This window comes from Lygodium microphyllum, chromosome 26 (genome assembly GCF_053477565.2).
Source record: "Lygodium microphyllum isolate KBCC chromosome 26, Lygodium_microphyllum_v1.1.10, whole genome shotgun sequence".
In the NCBI taxonomy this organism is placed as follows: Eukaryota; Viridiplantae; Streptophyta; class Polypodiopsida; order Schizaeales; family Lygodiaceae; genus Lygodium; species Lygodium microphyllum.
In genome coordinates, this window is record NC_141160.1 from 4,195,979 (window position 1) to 4,212,497 (window position 16,519).

The window sequence follows — 16,519 nt, forward strand, 5'->3', positions numbered from 1 at the left end:
CTTGTTGTGGTGGCTAATACACCTCGATCTTACCTATCTCTTTTAAGTCCATCCTTGCCCTTACAGTGTCTCTCTTTACTATGATATGGTCTCACAATAAGCTACCAACATTCTTAAAAATGTGTATGGAATCCAAATTATGATTGATTTATAAATGAGTCCAATATGGTAGCTCATAGAAAATTGAGAACCATTGCATTCCACTTGGAAGTGACTCTTCATGGACTATCTTCCACTCATACTCACATCATTGGGCATTCATCCTTGCAAGAGGTCATCCAAGGAATCCTTCACACAAATCATAGTTTTTTGGTAAGAATACCACATGCCCCTAATAAACTATTTTTCATATTATTATCGGAGACCTTTAGGAGTCTAGCACATACGGGACACAATATGCTAACCTAAGGTGACCAGCCCTTCAACAATCACTGCATCTAGTCAACGTGAACATAGAACTACATTACTAGAGAAAGCAATGATAATGGGGGCTTGTTTACATGAGCACTCCCCAAAAACAAGAAGGTCCTGCATGATCCATATAAGAATGGCCCTTATATTAGTGCATCGCCTCTTAGAATGCTTGCTCATGTCTTCCATGATAATTCTCTCCTCCCACAACATCTTAAGCCCATCAACTAATGGACAAAGATAAACATCCATGTTCTTGATTGGCAAAATGTTGTAGTTAATAAGGACCAGTAGCCACATACTATAAGAGGTCAAGAGAAATCCAAATGGATTTATGCCATCCATATTAAGACCAAATTGAAAATTCCTTGCCTCTCTTACAAAGTCTAAAAACATGGAATTAATGTGATGGCATGCATGCAAGTCTACTAGTTTACGTTGGATACCATCCATTCATCTATGTTGTGCATATTATGTTTTCAAGCTTACCATAACTAACATATGAACATGTGATGGGCACTATGAGTAGATAGTGTTTAAGAACCTTCTAAGGGATTATTTGACCTTACAGGTCTTGTCAATACCTATCAATACCACACTTCAAGCATGTAGCCATGGATTCATTTTCTCCTTAAAAGAGCACGCAATCAGACACAGCCATGTATGCTCTTGTAATCCATGGCTAGCTTATGCAACACTAGCCTTGCATCATCACAAGATCATGCATAGTGTTTTCGAATGATCGTGTTGAGGTTTAAGAGCCTCATCGTATCTAGTTGCTTGAAGAGCCCTATCACGCATTGCTTGTGCTACTTAGTCATGTGTGGATCAAGCACAAGATTTTGAGCTCTTGGAGTGAGACTGCCTTTCTTGGGTTGAAGTAATTGGAATTGTTCTTCAAAGCCACTGTCACTATCTCTTGTGGGCTAATGATCCTTGTTGCCAAATATATTGGGTCAAAAGTTGGGGGTGGATTTGGGAGGTGGGTAGACATTGGTGTTGAAAAGTGGATTATCTACTATGGTGTCGTAAGACAACCTAAGGGATTCTATAGTCACGAAGTCCTCATTATGAAAATAAGTGCTTGTTGAGTTCAAGACATCTTCATGAATTGTGCTAAATGGGTGAGCTTCACCAAGTTAGGAGGTAGGGGTATGATATCATGTTATATAGTGGCAAGGATGTGACCTCTCCTTGGAAGCGGAGGCATCGATTACATTTCCCACTTCTTTAGTCTCAACTCTTGATGTTTGGTTGTGGATCTCTTTTGCATGTAGAGGAGAGAGACAAGTCTAATAGGAAACTTTCCCATTGCAAACTCCTCTAGTAACTAGTTTATCATCACTCCCAATCAAGCTCCTTAGAGCTAAGCCATGCTTAGGTCAATTGACCTAGGCATGGTTGGTAAAGTCCAAGTTAAGTAGGTGTGGTATGGCAACTTTGACTTCGAGCTCAAATTTTGAAACTTGGCACAGTCTATGGAGTTGCATTGTTTCTGGTGCAACTAGAGTTTGCTTGGCCACTTGACTGCCATGTGGTAGTCAAGTGGCTGATGATTGGGCATGTTTACTTGCTATTCCAAAAAGGAAGCTAGTCGTCCACACCATGTCTCACATTCTTCCATAGGCAAAAAATGCATGAGAGAGAGAGAGAGAGAGTGTGTGTGTGTGTGTGTGTGTGTGTGTGTGTGCGCACGCACACACACACACATGTAGACATGAGGAAGGCTAGGACATGCACATTCCCATCTGCCCCACACAAAAGAAGGTATGTCCTTTCTCATGTACACCACTCTCTCTTTTTAGTTGCCCACCTCTCATGTGACAGAACATACATCCCCTTCTTATGCATGAACATGAACTGTCATCTATGCCCCGTGAAATGACCCTGCCTTACCTATGTTATGCTGCTTTTAGGGTTACCTAAAAAGAATAATTCATAAGCATCTATCCCCATGAGAAGCCCCTACATGACCCAAAAAACTTGGCATTGACATCAGAAAAAGTATTTGTAAAAAGAATTTGGGATTGCATGGCCTACACACTACTCAAAATGACTACATCTCTATCATAAGTGTTATTTGTGCATTGTAGGCAATAATACAATGTGGCTTGCCAAAATACACAAAAAAAATGCAACGAGTCTACTTTTCTTTTTGTTCACCTTTTCCCATTCTCTACATACCACTCCAAACTACTTCTTTGCTTTAGCAGTCTAGAGCAATCTAAATGTAGCTTCATGTTCCAATTAGGGTTGGATGTTTCAACATAATACTTAAACCACCATGATTGTTGCGTTTGGAATGAGCAAAGCCTTTTTTTCCCTTGCAAAATATGTCCTATGAATGTTCCTTTTGTTTCTATTTGCACTTGTTCATGTTTTGTAAAACGCCTTGTATACAAATATGCATCAATTTGGCTTTCTTCTATAAACATTGCATCTATCATTGTTGTTCTTTCATAATGTGCCAATTGTCTTTGCTTGCAAGCATGCAATGATATGTTCTAATCAAGGTTTTCTTATTTTGATCTCAATAAAACCCTAAAAATAGCATCACACAATTCACTAGTTCATCCCACAATTGTTACATGACAATCTAAGCATTTTCTTCCCACCTTCTGTCTATGCAGTGATGTTCTTGTTGTATTTTTAACATGAGCCAATACATTTATGAGTTGCATATTTTTGCCTTTTCTTTGTGTTAATAGGAGATTAATATTTTCATGTTGGGTCCTCAGAATTGCCCACTCATAGTAATACACATCTTTATTTAAGGGAACATCCAAAACATGTTCTTGTCCATTTACTTTTAATCACACTTGGTTATTTACTTCCATAAAATAGTTCTTGATATATGTTGCCTCAATGAAGTTGTTTCTATTATTGTTTATATTCAGGTTAACCTGTCTATCTATAACATGTCTTTTTGTTTGGCACTTGCGTGCTCGCAAATACCTCCTCAAGGGCCTAGGTCCTCCAACACAAGTGCCACATCCTCCCTTGCAAGTGGAGGAACACTCCCTATCCCAAAAAAATGACTCTATAGATATAGTCCCCTTCTCATAAGATCCTGACAAAGCCTTTCAAGGCTTCCAAAGGTGTCTCATGAACTTTCCCACTTATAAGTCCCCTATTATGTCCCTCGCTCCATCATCTCCTATAGGACAACCCACCAATTTCCACCATCTTCTCATGCCTCAAAGCCTACTAGGTGCCCCTCCCACTAATACATTTGAGCATCTTTCTCCTATTTCCACTCCATTTCCATGCCTAACATGCTCGTTGCTTGTTTGGCTGAGACCTATCAAATTTTCATCATCCTCCTTTCACCCAACCATGCCCTATGACACCTTTACAGTTGGGCGAGATGTTTTAGGTGATGCTGCTAGTGCCTCCTTGCACCAACCTTTCCCCCTTTCCTAGCAATTCTTCTAACACATATATTGTGCCTAATTTTCCCACTCCTTAACATTGGTCTCCATCTCCACTGTCCATAACTCCTTTATATTCCAATAATGCAAGTCCCACAACACCATCCTCCCCACAAGCCAATAGGGCACCTAGGGGCAAGACATCTTCTTCTGCACCACCTAAACCAACCGATGATAAGAATAATATCCAATCTCAGACCACACGAAGGTCTGATTGGGATTTAGGGTTGACTTTTTGCTTTTTTTAAATGCAAATCGCCATATAATGATGCATGTGTACTGGGTGAATTGAGACAAAAACTTGGAATGAGTAGTGGGAGGACATGGTGTAGAGATTGAGAGAGGCAAAGACAGAGTGAAGAGCAAGCATGCTCTCTTCTTCTTTCATCCATTATCTCATAACCACACACATAGTATAAGTGCATACAATAGTACTAAGGATGTCCCACACTTGCTGATACAACTGGACAAGGCTAATGTCGCGGTCATACATACTAACATGAGAATAATATGAGCTTGATATTCTAACACTCCCCCTCAAGCTCAAATCATCTGATGAACTCCAAGTAGCTATCTAAAACTACTAAACTTATCTTTACCCAAAGACTTGGTAAAGATATCTGTAACATGTTCATCAGTCTTTACATGCATAAGATCTACTCTTCTTGCAAGAACCATCTCTCTAATAAAATGGTAGTGTACCTCTATGTGTTTTGTCCTAGCATGGCATACTGGATTCGTTGCCAGGAGTACACTACTGAGATTGTCACATAATAAGGTCACTGGAGCATCCACCTGAATATCCAAATTAGCCATAAGCTTGAGCAGCCATGAAATCTCACATGCTGCCAATGCCAGGAGTACACTCACTGAGATTGCCAGGAGTACACTACTGAGATTCTCACATAATAAGGTCACTGGAGCATCCACATGAATATCCAAATTAGCCATAAGCTTGAGCAGCCATGAAATATCACATGCTGCCAATGCAGCACCCCTGTACTCTGCCTCAGTACTAGACAATGCAACTGTTGGTTGCTTCTTGCTGCTCCAGCTGATCATGCCACTTCCAAAGCCAAAAGCATAACCACTCGTAGATCTGCGATCATATGAGCATCCTGCCCAATCTGCATCTGTGTATCCAACCAGTTTCAAGGGCTTATTTCTCATATAGAACGGCCCATAATCTACAATGGACTTAATATATCTCATAATCCGCCTAACAGCATCCAAATGTGGCTTCCTGGGCTTTTGCATAAACTGACTTATGAGCCCAACTGCATAACTCAAATCTGGCCTAGTGATAGTCAAGTAGATCAGACTTCCAACCATCTGCCTGTACATAGTCACATCCTGAATTTAAGCTCCAGTGCTAATGTCCAACTTGACATTCTGATCAAGGGGTGTATCCAATGGTTTGCATTCAGCCATGCCATACTTTTTCAGCATTTCCATGGCATAATGTTTCTACATCAGCCATAAACCATTTTCAGCCTTAATTACCTCAATACCCAAAAAATACTTCAATTCACCTAGATCTTTCATGTCAAATTCAAATTTCAGCATCTTCATTACATGCCATATGCCCAAGTCATCATTACCAGTGATTATCAAATCATCAACATATATGACCAGCACTACCAAGCCACTATCAGTCTTCTTTGTAAATAGGTTGTGATCACCCCTACCAACAGTAAATCCCAACCTCTGCAAGTAGTTACTGATCCTAGCATGCCAAGCTCTCAGAGCCTGCTTCAGCCCGTACAGTGCCTTTTTCAACTTGCATACATAATGCTAAAAATCAGGGTGAACATACCCTTCTGGCTGAACCATATAAACATCCTTTTCTTAGTCACCATTAAGAAAGGCATTCTTCACATCCATCTGCTATAATTTCTAGCCTCTAGCAGCAGCCAAAGCAATCACAGTGTGTATGGTTGCCATCTTGGCAACAGGGCTGAATGTTTCTTCATAATCAAGTCCATACTGTTGGGCATACCCCTTAGCAACCAGCCTAGCTTTGTACCTTTCCACACTGCCATCCGACTTGCATTTGATTTTGTAGACCCATTTGCAGCCAATGGTCTTTTTTCCTTCAGGCAGTGGCACAAGATCCCATGTCTTATATTTAGCCAAGGCATTCATTTCTTCATCCATGGCTGCACACCAGTTCTCATCTTCCACTACTTCAGCATATGTACCTGGTTCTTTGATCTCCATCACTTTTGTCATGTAAGCATAATGCTTTGCAGTGTAGCCACTATATGTCAACTTGTCAACAGGGTATCTGACCCTCTGTGAGCATCTAGGCTATGGTGCACTACTCGATTCCCCTCTCTCATGAGGCGGAATGTACCTGCTCTGCCTTGAGCCAGGCATATAGACAGTCGGAATACCGAGTTCACTGTCTAAAGTGTCAGCAAACTCATATCCATAAGTCATTCTACCAGGTGTCATCATCCCAGATACATCCTCAGTAACTTTCTCTTTTCCTTTGTTGTCCACGACATCATATCTCTCCCTCACTGACATACTGGTGTCAGTGGATGGTGAGCTCCTCAATCTCCCTGTCCATGGGGATACTGTCTGACTACTAGGTCCTATTATAGCAGTGCTCTGCTACATATCAACTATAGATACATGAGTAGAAGGCATATCTGATGGCATTGTAGCCGGTGATACATACCAAGAACCCATCTTATCAAAAATAACATCCATGCTCACCAAGGTCTCCCTGGTAGAGGGATCATAGCATTTGTATGCCTTCTTCTCCTGCGAATATCCAATGAAAACACACTTATGCGCTTTTGGATCCAGCTTCTTCCTTTTTTCATCTGGAATATGCACATAAGCAAGACAGCCAAAGACTTTCATGTGACTTACATCCGGCTTATAGCCATACAGCTTCTCAAATAGTGTCATCTCATGAATACCTGCAGTGGGAGTCCGATTCAAGATATACATGGCTGTCATAACAGCCTCAGCCCAATAATAGAGTGGCATCTTCTTCTCATTCATCATGGCACGAGTAGCTTCCATCAAGACCCTGTTCTTTCTTTCAGATACCCCATTCTGCTGAGGAGTGTAGCTTCAGGTAAGCTGCCTACATATGCCATTTTCAGTCAAAAAGTTGTCAAACTCATTTGACACATACTCCCCACCGCTATCTGATCTTAAGCAAGAGATATAGCAGTCAAATTCCTTTTCAACTTGCTTTTTAAATTGCTAAAAAATAGCAAACACCTCGTCCTTTGTCTTCAAAATGTAAACCCAAGTATAGCCACTGTAATCATCAATGAATGTCATATAATACGTTGAGCCTCCCATGGATGCATTATGGGCTGGCCCCCAAACATCAGAGTGCACTAACTGCAACGAACGTGTACTCTGCCTTACATGCCTGACAAATGGCAACCTTGACTGCTTACCAAACTGGCAAGCATCGCATATATGACCAATATCTGAATATTGGAACTTGGGTAAACCTGTAACGAGCTGTTTTTTCTACATAATTTGCAGCCTTTGCAAATTCACATGCCCCACTCTCTTGTGCCAAATTTCCAAATCTCTGAGAGTGCTAGAACCATGGGCAAACATAGCTGAATTCAGCTCTGTCAAGGTAGCATCAAGAGTAAACATTCTACCATTCCTGTGGCCACGAGCTATCAACTTACATCCATTGCCAAACTCTTCAATAAAGCAACCATGCTTGTTGAATCTAACTTGCAAGTTCTGCTCCATCATCTAACCAATAGACAGTAAGTTCTTCGTAATCGAAGAAACATGCAATACATCATGCAAATTTTTCTTTCTGCCATCATGAACCACAAGAGACACTTTGTCTTTATGATCAATGCTATGCTGCATGTCATCACCTGTACAGACATATCCATGTTTTTCAACCACCATATCAGTGAACCAATCACCGTGAGGAGTCATGTGGTTCAATGCCCTTGAATCAATGTACCAAACTGCATCATCAGTGCATTTTTCAGCAACTCTGTCTTTTACATACTACATGGCAAACAATCTATCTCCTGAAGTATCATCTGCCTAACTAGACGTAGAAAAATGTCCATGTTGTTTGCCTTTCTAATTGCCCTGCTTCTTCCAGCAATCCTTGGCAATATGCCCATACTTCCCACAGTAATGACAATCCTTATCCTTGTTCGGATTGTCAGATGGACGCTGTTGTTGCCAGGAGACTCTACCTCTAGGGCTAGATGTAGAGATTGAGAGAGGTAGTGCAACACTCTACGAGCTCTTTCTGTCCAAGCTTGGTGTAATCGTCTCTGATCAGCCGTAGGTCGATCTGGGAGCTCACGTTCAGCTTCTGCTCCAGTCTCACCAACTCCCAATAGCCTTTCCCTATTAAGAAGTTCTCCATGCGGAACTTCCATATGGCATAATTGTTACTGTCAAGCTTTTCCCCCACTATCTGGGTTATGTTGTCAGTCCTCTCTGCATTAACCATGTCGTATACTTTGTCTGACTACCTGCAAGCCAACAAGTGTCCTTGACTCACTGCAGTTCTTGATTGTTTTTGACAGTTTTATGCAACAAATTTACTGTCAAAACCAAGGTATTTCAGCCATTTTACTGTTCAAAAACATCCACAAACATGTGGTCCCACCTGTAGATACATTTGTTAATACATATGCTATGTAGTTGCTTCAAGTCTGTAACATGCAGCCTTACTGCCAGGGTTCATACATGCAATCTGAAAACTGTAAACTGTCAGTGACCAGCAACTTATTCAAAGCCAAAACTGAGTTATATACATGTCATACATATCCCAAACCTTCATAGATAGCTGCTAGTACATGTAGCAGTCCAAATATAACCATACGGGCACAAATCAGCGCATAGACAGCAAGTATAGGTGTCAAACTTCCTGCTCATAGATTGCAGACAGCAAATGTTCAGTAAAACCTAGTCTATCCAGCTCCAAAACAGTCTCAAATCATGTCATACATTCACTTTGAGGTGTTAGGTTCAATACATGAGCATTCAGGTAACCATTGACATCCTGTCTTCACAAATCCAAGTCATAGATTGCATTTACAGTTTGTACCCAGCCAAGACAATGTAACTGCATTAATTTCCAACTCTAGACTTCAGTTTTCAGTAGTATTTAATGCTTGTCTTAGTCCTCCAGACATTCAGTAGACATATCCCAAGTCATACATTTGACATGAACCAAGCAATGTCATGTAATGCTTCAAGTGTAAACAATCCTTGCTGTCTACAGATTCATGACAGTTTTCCAACCAAGTAAATGCTTCCAAATTTGAGTGTTTTTGTCAACAAACCTCAGCCCATAAGCATGACAACCAATGTACATGTCTCCTTGAACATACCTATGCTCTAATGAAGTCTTCCAGACATGTCCAAGAGCTCCAAACCCTTTCCAATGTAAAGCATATGCCATATATACCCTGTATACAGCAGTTCAAGAATGTTTCCAGGTCTGCAATTCACTATTACAGCTCAATGGAGAGCTCAATAGGCAAGCATTTGTGTCTAAATCCCATCAATGACCTTCTAAGGTGGTTTTTCAAGCATTAGAGAGCTTCAATAGGCCTTCATTGTGTTCTGCCCAGCCACAACAGCCTGCATTGACAGCAACAGGCGCAAACACGCAGGTAGGGGCTGCTACAACAGCAGTAGATCTTGGTTGTTCTAATGCTTGATGTGCACTCTATTGCACCCAAATCAGATCTCCAAATGCTCTAGACAACCCATAAACAACCACTTGACCAATGGGAACCACAATGAACCAATGCATACCTTTCCAATGAACAATGGCAGCCTATTTGGTCTTTGAGAAACCCTTATCTTCAACTCCTGCAAGTCTTCTTGACTTCCTCCTGCTCTAGAGAGCCCGCCTAGCATGGGTCTGATACCATGTAGAGATTGAGAGAGGCAGAGACAGAGTGAAGAGCAAGCATGCTCTCTTCTTCTTTCATTCATTATCTCATAACCACACACATAGTATAAGTGTATGCAATAGTACTAAGGTCCGTAGGACCATTCACACTGGGTCTAAGACCACCGACTTATTTAATGTCCCACACTTGCTGATACAGTTGGACAAGGCTAATGTCGGTCATACATACTAACAGGAGAATAATATGAGCTTGATATTCTAACACATGGTACACAAATGTGTCAAGAAAGTTCTAACAATGACTTGGGAACAAGCATGGCTAAAGTGGTCTCAATTGTGGCCAGTCTATTAATATATTTTTGATTGGGAATGTCGCATATCAAGTGGAAAAAATAACTATTGGATGATGATGTGAGAAGAGTGAAAAAAAGAGAATTTCCTCTACCTTACTTTTGAGTGATAACTATTCGAGTATATGGAGTGAGAATTTGGACAAGAGAGAGTTGTGGATCCTACTGCCACTATTATCGATGTCTGTGATCCTCCAGGTTGAGTACTCTTTGTGCATGCGAGATTGAATTTTCCTAAGGTCAAATATTTTTCAAATTCCTTCTAACTTATATTGAATTCATAATGATATACTGACACCCTCATAGCCTCTACTAAAGGGACAGATCTAAACACACCAAGACCTGAATTATACACATCTATGATAGGCATCCCCAAGCATGGATGTAAGAGAGTCCCGAAAGTCGAAGAAAGCCACAACTTTGGAGATAGTGCAAGGAATGGAGCTAGTAGAGCAGGGCCATGATAGGTTGCTAGAGCTAGTGGAACAAGGACATGACAAGTAGCCAAAGGAGCCATTAAAGACTACATTAGAAGTTGCTAATGTCATAGTGGGCTCCAATGTAGAAGCAGCCAAATCTATAGATTGGACTGCATACTAATTCTACCCCAATCTATCTCTTTTTTGAATGCCTTGTGCATGCATGAGAGAGAGAGAGAGAGAGAGAGAGAGAGAGAGAGAGAGAGAGAGAGAGAGAGAGAGAGAGAGAGAGAGAGAGAGAGAGAGAGAGAGAGAGAGAGAGAGAGAGCTTTATTCATGTTGTTTGATGATAGCATGAGTGCAAGCAACTTGAAAATGTAAAATCTAAGGGAGAATTTGCACCATTTATAAACTACCTGACTTTTTGCACTTGTGTGTCATGTAGTGGACATCTATTTACATGCCTTTGTGTGTTCCTTTTAAGTGATCACTTTCATTTTTCCTTGCACAAATATTTCACATTGGGAGGCAATGAAATAGCAATCACTATTTCATGTGGCAATGTTAATGCAATTTCAATTTTTAGTTCTCTCTTGACTAGTTGATGTTTTATCCCATGTGTTTCTTTGCGCTTCTTAAGTGATTATTTTCTTATAACTTGCACAATAATCTCTAATTGAAATTTATTCAAATAGCATTATTTATTTTCTATAGTGATCTCAAGTCGAATTTCAAGAATTTGTCCATGCAAGTGTGATTTGCAATGAATTGTAACCTCAAAATAACTTATGAATAAGCAAGGATTTGATTGAATGGCACAAGAAATCATGGCCTCATTGAGAAAAAGCATGGATGTCACAAGTGAGGAGCAATCTTTTGGCAGACTGACAAAAGAGCAAAGAAAGCCAATTAGGATTGCAAGGATTTTCTAGATCAGGAAAGGTGAATTTTGCAAAATGGTATTGATTCTAAGTTGGAAAATTTGGATGTGTTAGAATTGATTGTGCTAGTGGCCATAGGATATACGGTTGCTCACAAGTCCATACAAGATGTCGATGAGAAGATGTTATGCAATGTGGCTCAATCTGTGATTGGTTGTCATGGTCAACCCTAACATACCTACACCACTTCCTTTAGTGCTTGTGCCTATTTGCTCATGCCTCACTCAAGTGCTACTTTTCATTTTTTGTTGCATTGGGCTCAGATTTCTCTCCCAATAGATGGGCCTACATTGCTTTCTTCAGTCTTGTTCTCATCACACTTGTATATAGCACTCTCTGCAATGGAGGCCCTTCCAATGGCCTCTATGTCCTCCTCATTTGTCTCCATGGGTTTTTTTGGGTCTTAACATTTAGGTACTAGCACATTGGAATCCTCCTCATTAGACCCCAAAGACCATTAACCTTTGGGGTGATTGATAGCATATCACCCATTCTTTCGTGAAACTCCCATATTGATGGTCCTACACCCAATATGGCCTCTTTAGTGCGACCTTTCATGTAGGCTTTCTTCAAGTTGTCCAACTTATTTTAGCACTGACTCTTCATGAATTTCATTCCACAACTTGCATTCACATCTCACGCAAATTTAACCCAATGCTTAGCCTTCAGATTCCCTTGATCCAAAGAAATCCATTTATCTTGATAATAGTCAAAGAGTGGAAATTTGGGAAGACAAATCTTATTCTTCTTTTTGCATGCACTTGGCCCTTCCACAACTTGGGTTGGTGCTAGAGATAATTTCTTCCAGGATGGAGTATTTCTTTACGATGAGGATTGTCCAAAGACAAAACTATTAAAATTGCAAATGTGATGCCAATGATTATTCTAAGCATTTGAACTATAAAAATGATTAGAATAATAATTAAAATAAATATTACAAACATAAAGCTTAGGCAAATAGAATAGGTGAAAATATTGATCAAAATAAAACTTACAAAGGTGAATTGCAAGTGGTGAAGGGTGATGGGCAATAGATGGCACCACCACAACAATAGCAGTGAACAAAAACGACAGCTCTTGGATAGGGGTTGGAGGTCAATGAAGGGCACTAGACTACAACAAATGGCAAAAAGGCTTGAGTAAGAAAAACCCTTAGTTTTGTGGGGTGCTTGTTATAGCTCTTCTATTAGGAAAGGCCATGTCCTCATCGTCACATTGCAGTCCCACTAGAGCCAAGATAATGGGCATTTTCCCATTCACGAGGGAAAGGGTAACGGGATGCCCATTTACTACATGCCACATCATAAAAAGTGTATCATCCTAAGGTACCTATAACTCATGTGGAGGCTATTTGACTTGGCGTGGTTGTGCCTTCAAAAGTGCACTGGTCAAAATGTGAGCAAATAATGGCTCACTAAAGGGGGTTGTGGCCTCTCTCTCTCTCTCTCTCTCTCTCTCTCTCTCTCTCTCTCTCTCTCTCTCTCTCTCTCTCTCTCTCTCTCTCTCTCTCTCTCTCTCTCTCTCTCTCTCTCTCTCTCTCTCTCTCTCTCTCTCTCTCTCTCTCTCTCTCTCTCTCTCTCTCTCAGCTTCTAATAGCATGTGCTTTCTACCCATCCTCACAAGAAATATATATCTATTTGCATGAAGGTCCATGTTTGTCTTTATTGCCCCAACTCTCGACCACCAACACCATCCAACAGATTTTGCCAATAAAAGAACTAATTAATAACAATCACTCTCCCTTCCTCTCCTATAGATGTTCCCATTTTCTTTTCTATTGTCAAACATTCCAAGCCCCAAGTTATAAAACAAAGAACTCAGCACATTGTCTTCATTTCATTTCATCCAATGGGTATTCACTTGCTCAAATCACTAAACTCTCATGCCTACTACATAGATGCAAACTTGCAATTAATCAACATTGACCTATAGCTTTCATAAAGGGCGTGTATAAACAACTTCATGCTCCTAATACTTGTGCAAACCCTACTTACCATGTTGTCTAAGCTCTTGATTTCTTAATCCAAAATGTGAATTCATTGGAAGATGATGGAAGAGATGATGACAAGGCCGTGATTGTGCAACAACTTATTTCTTTGTATAGTTAGCCATGAGGGTTGATAGTGGAATCATTACGTGTCTTTTGTGCATGCGAATGATGCTAGATTTTGAGAGATTTTTCATCTATCATTGGGTTTGTTCAAGCTTGTGGAATGAAATCCAATGTATCTTCAAAATGTCCCTAGGAGAATATATTTTTGTGGAGTGCAAAGTTGTCATTATCGTCCTTCGTCTCTCATTTGGGATGCATTGCATAGAGCCATTCTTTCCTAAACACATAATCTTGTATGGTCCATCCCATTTGGGTTCTCCTCTTCCCTACCTCTTGATGTAGTAAAGCCTGCAATTAAATCTCATCAAGATGTGCCAGGGAAGTATACCGTTCCTGTAATGCTTCTTCCGCTCCTAATGAATGATTGAGGGCAAAACACACAGTGGGGAGCTCTATTTCTAACGGTAAAACACACTCCTCTCCATACACTAGCTTGAACGTGGTGTGACCTGTGGCTCTCTTGAACGTCGTGTTCTAAGCCCACACTGCCACATTTGTGTCAAAGCATTTCAAATTCATATGCTTGACGGTTTCTAAAATCGTTGTTAACTTCACAACCTCCCTAGGAGAAAATGGCAGACATTTATTGCAATGGTCTCAAAAGGAGTCCAAGCTAAATGAGGTGAAGAAGGGGATCCAAGCTTTGCATTCCTTTCCCAACTATTGGGGAGCCATTAATGAAATCCAATTGCCTCCCCTTTAAAATGATGTTTTGACTAGTACAATCACTATGGATACTATTCAACTTGATTATGTTGAGAGTATAGGCATATGAACCCCCCTTATGCAGGAGTGGATACAATCACTATGGATACTATTTAGCTTGATTATGTTGAGAGTGTAGGCATATGAAACCTCCTTATGGATGAGTGGATAAGGGCATGCATGTGTGAATGGTCCTGAGGGGAAGGGGAAACCCTAACCCTAGCCAGTTGGGGCTATATAAACAACCTAGGGGTCTACATCAACCTTTGAGTGAGAGTGACCCAAGTTGTACTTTCATGAGCAACTGAATAAGCAAGACTTGTTCTTGTACTTGTTAGCTCTTCTCTCCCTCTTGTGCACACTTCAATCTTGGCTTCCACTCTGATTATTCACATGATATTAGAGCCAGCTTTGATCCTTTAGCTTCCCTCAACTTGATTACACCACTAAGTGCACATGTGCCTTCATATTCTTCTTCTTGCCTCTTGACCTCTATAGCCATAGCTTGACCCACCTATGTTGGAGGACATGGGGAGAGCAAATGAGCGCATTTCAGCTCAAGGTTCCTTATGAAGATCTCATTCCTTGCTCAAGGTGCTTTAGCATGGTGCATTAAACGTGGAGATTGGGCGATGTGGAGGGCAACATTGCATTTTTCTTCCAAAACTAGTGCAAATTTCACTAATGCCAACTCATCTCCTTGACATGGCCTACGATGTGTGCAATCATCCCAGCTATTATGGGGCTTTCATAGTCCCCCAAGAGGGCTATCTAGACCAAAGAGGGTTTAGAGAAATTCCCTCTCTATTGCCCACAATTAGCAAAACCCTAACTGTGGGTTTCTTGGGAGCCATAGCTAAGAAACTTCAAGCTTTCTTATTCTCATTTTTTTCAATCTGGGCATTATCAACCGTGATTTTAATCAGTGAAAAACCCCTGTCAATATTTTTTACTACCCTGTGGAGCTTAAATGCAGAGTTTCTTCTCATTCCATGGGCACTACTAAGCTTGTAGTGCTCAAGATCAAACATGGATGAAGGTTCTAGTGCTTCTAGGACTACTATTAATCTGTACCATATTTGTTGTTTTTGTGTGCCACCATTATGCAATTTAGTATCTTTTACATCCACTGTCACCTTTACATATTAGGTATCTTCTAATATCCGTTAGATTGCATAACTCCCACCTACACAAGTATGTGCAAGCTATCCTATAACACTCCTTAGAATCCGTACTATGGGGCAAGCTTGCTAGTAAGAGGCAGCGGTGCTCTTGACAAGTCCCATTACACATGGCATTATCAAGATCTTGTAATAAGTAGGGATATCTCAGCACACATAGGTAAGCCAAAGATTGTTGCAATCCACTTTTACAAGGGCTTGTTGACCGCACCATCATAGCAAATGCCTAATCTATGATATCACCAATTAGTTTGGATGAGTTGCCAGAGATAGAAAGGGAATGGTGTTGATGCATGAGGTGAAAGTCAATAACGATGGTTACAATAGCAATATAGATTTCTTTAAAACTTGCACTATAATGTGCTGAAGATGCAATCACTTTTGTTGATACCATGTACGATCTCTTGTTTTAATTATGCAAATATTCTTATGTTAGAGAAACATGGTTCTACAAAGACCAAGGATTACCATCTATGTTGGATATCAAAGTTTTCTTACTTTCTTAGTTGCATGGACCATACTTGAGAAACACAATACACATTCACAAAATCATTTCCCATTATTATATTCTCTTATTATGAACAAAATTGTTCAAGTACTTTGTTGAACATCCCTAACATGAGTTTGCTAGAAATTTGCAAAAACCTAAGATATGATGAACTTAATTATTTTGAAAGTTGTTATCACAAGTATCATTTTGGTATTCTATAACATGCAATTCATTTTTGCTTTCATATATTGCACAGAAGGACATAGAAAGTATTGCACACCATGAACTTATAGGATGAAGTGAATTTGATGATTTCAATGACGAAGCTTTATTCAAATCCATATTTGTACTTCCATCAAAACAAAGTTAATAGTATCACTTTGTTTGCGGCTAGAAACTCAATTGCGAATTGCCCGGCTCCTTACCAATACAAGGAATACGAACCCCCTGTGAAACTACATTTGTATTCTATCCTTTTGATATTAATGGAAGATGCCATTTCATCTATAGAGTTGTGTCACTTTTTATCTAGTTCGAAAACACCCTAAAGTATTGTATGTATCTAAAGTACTTAAAAAGTATGTACAC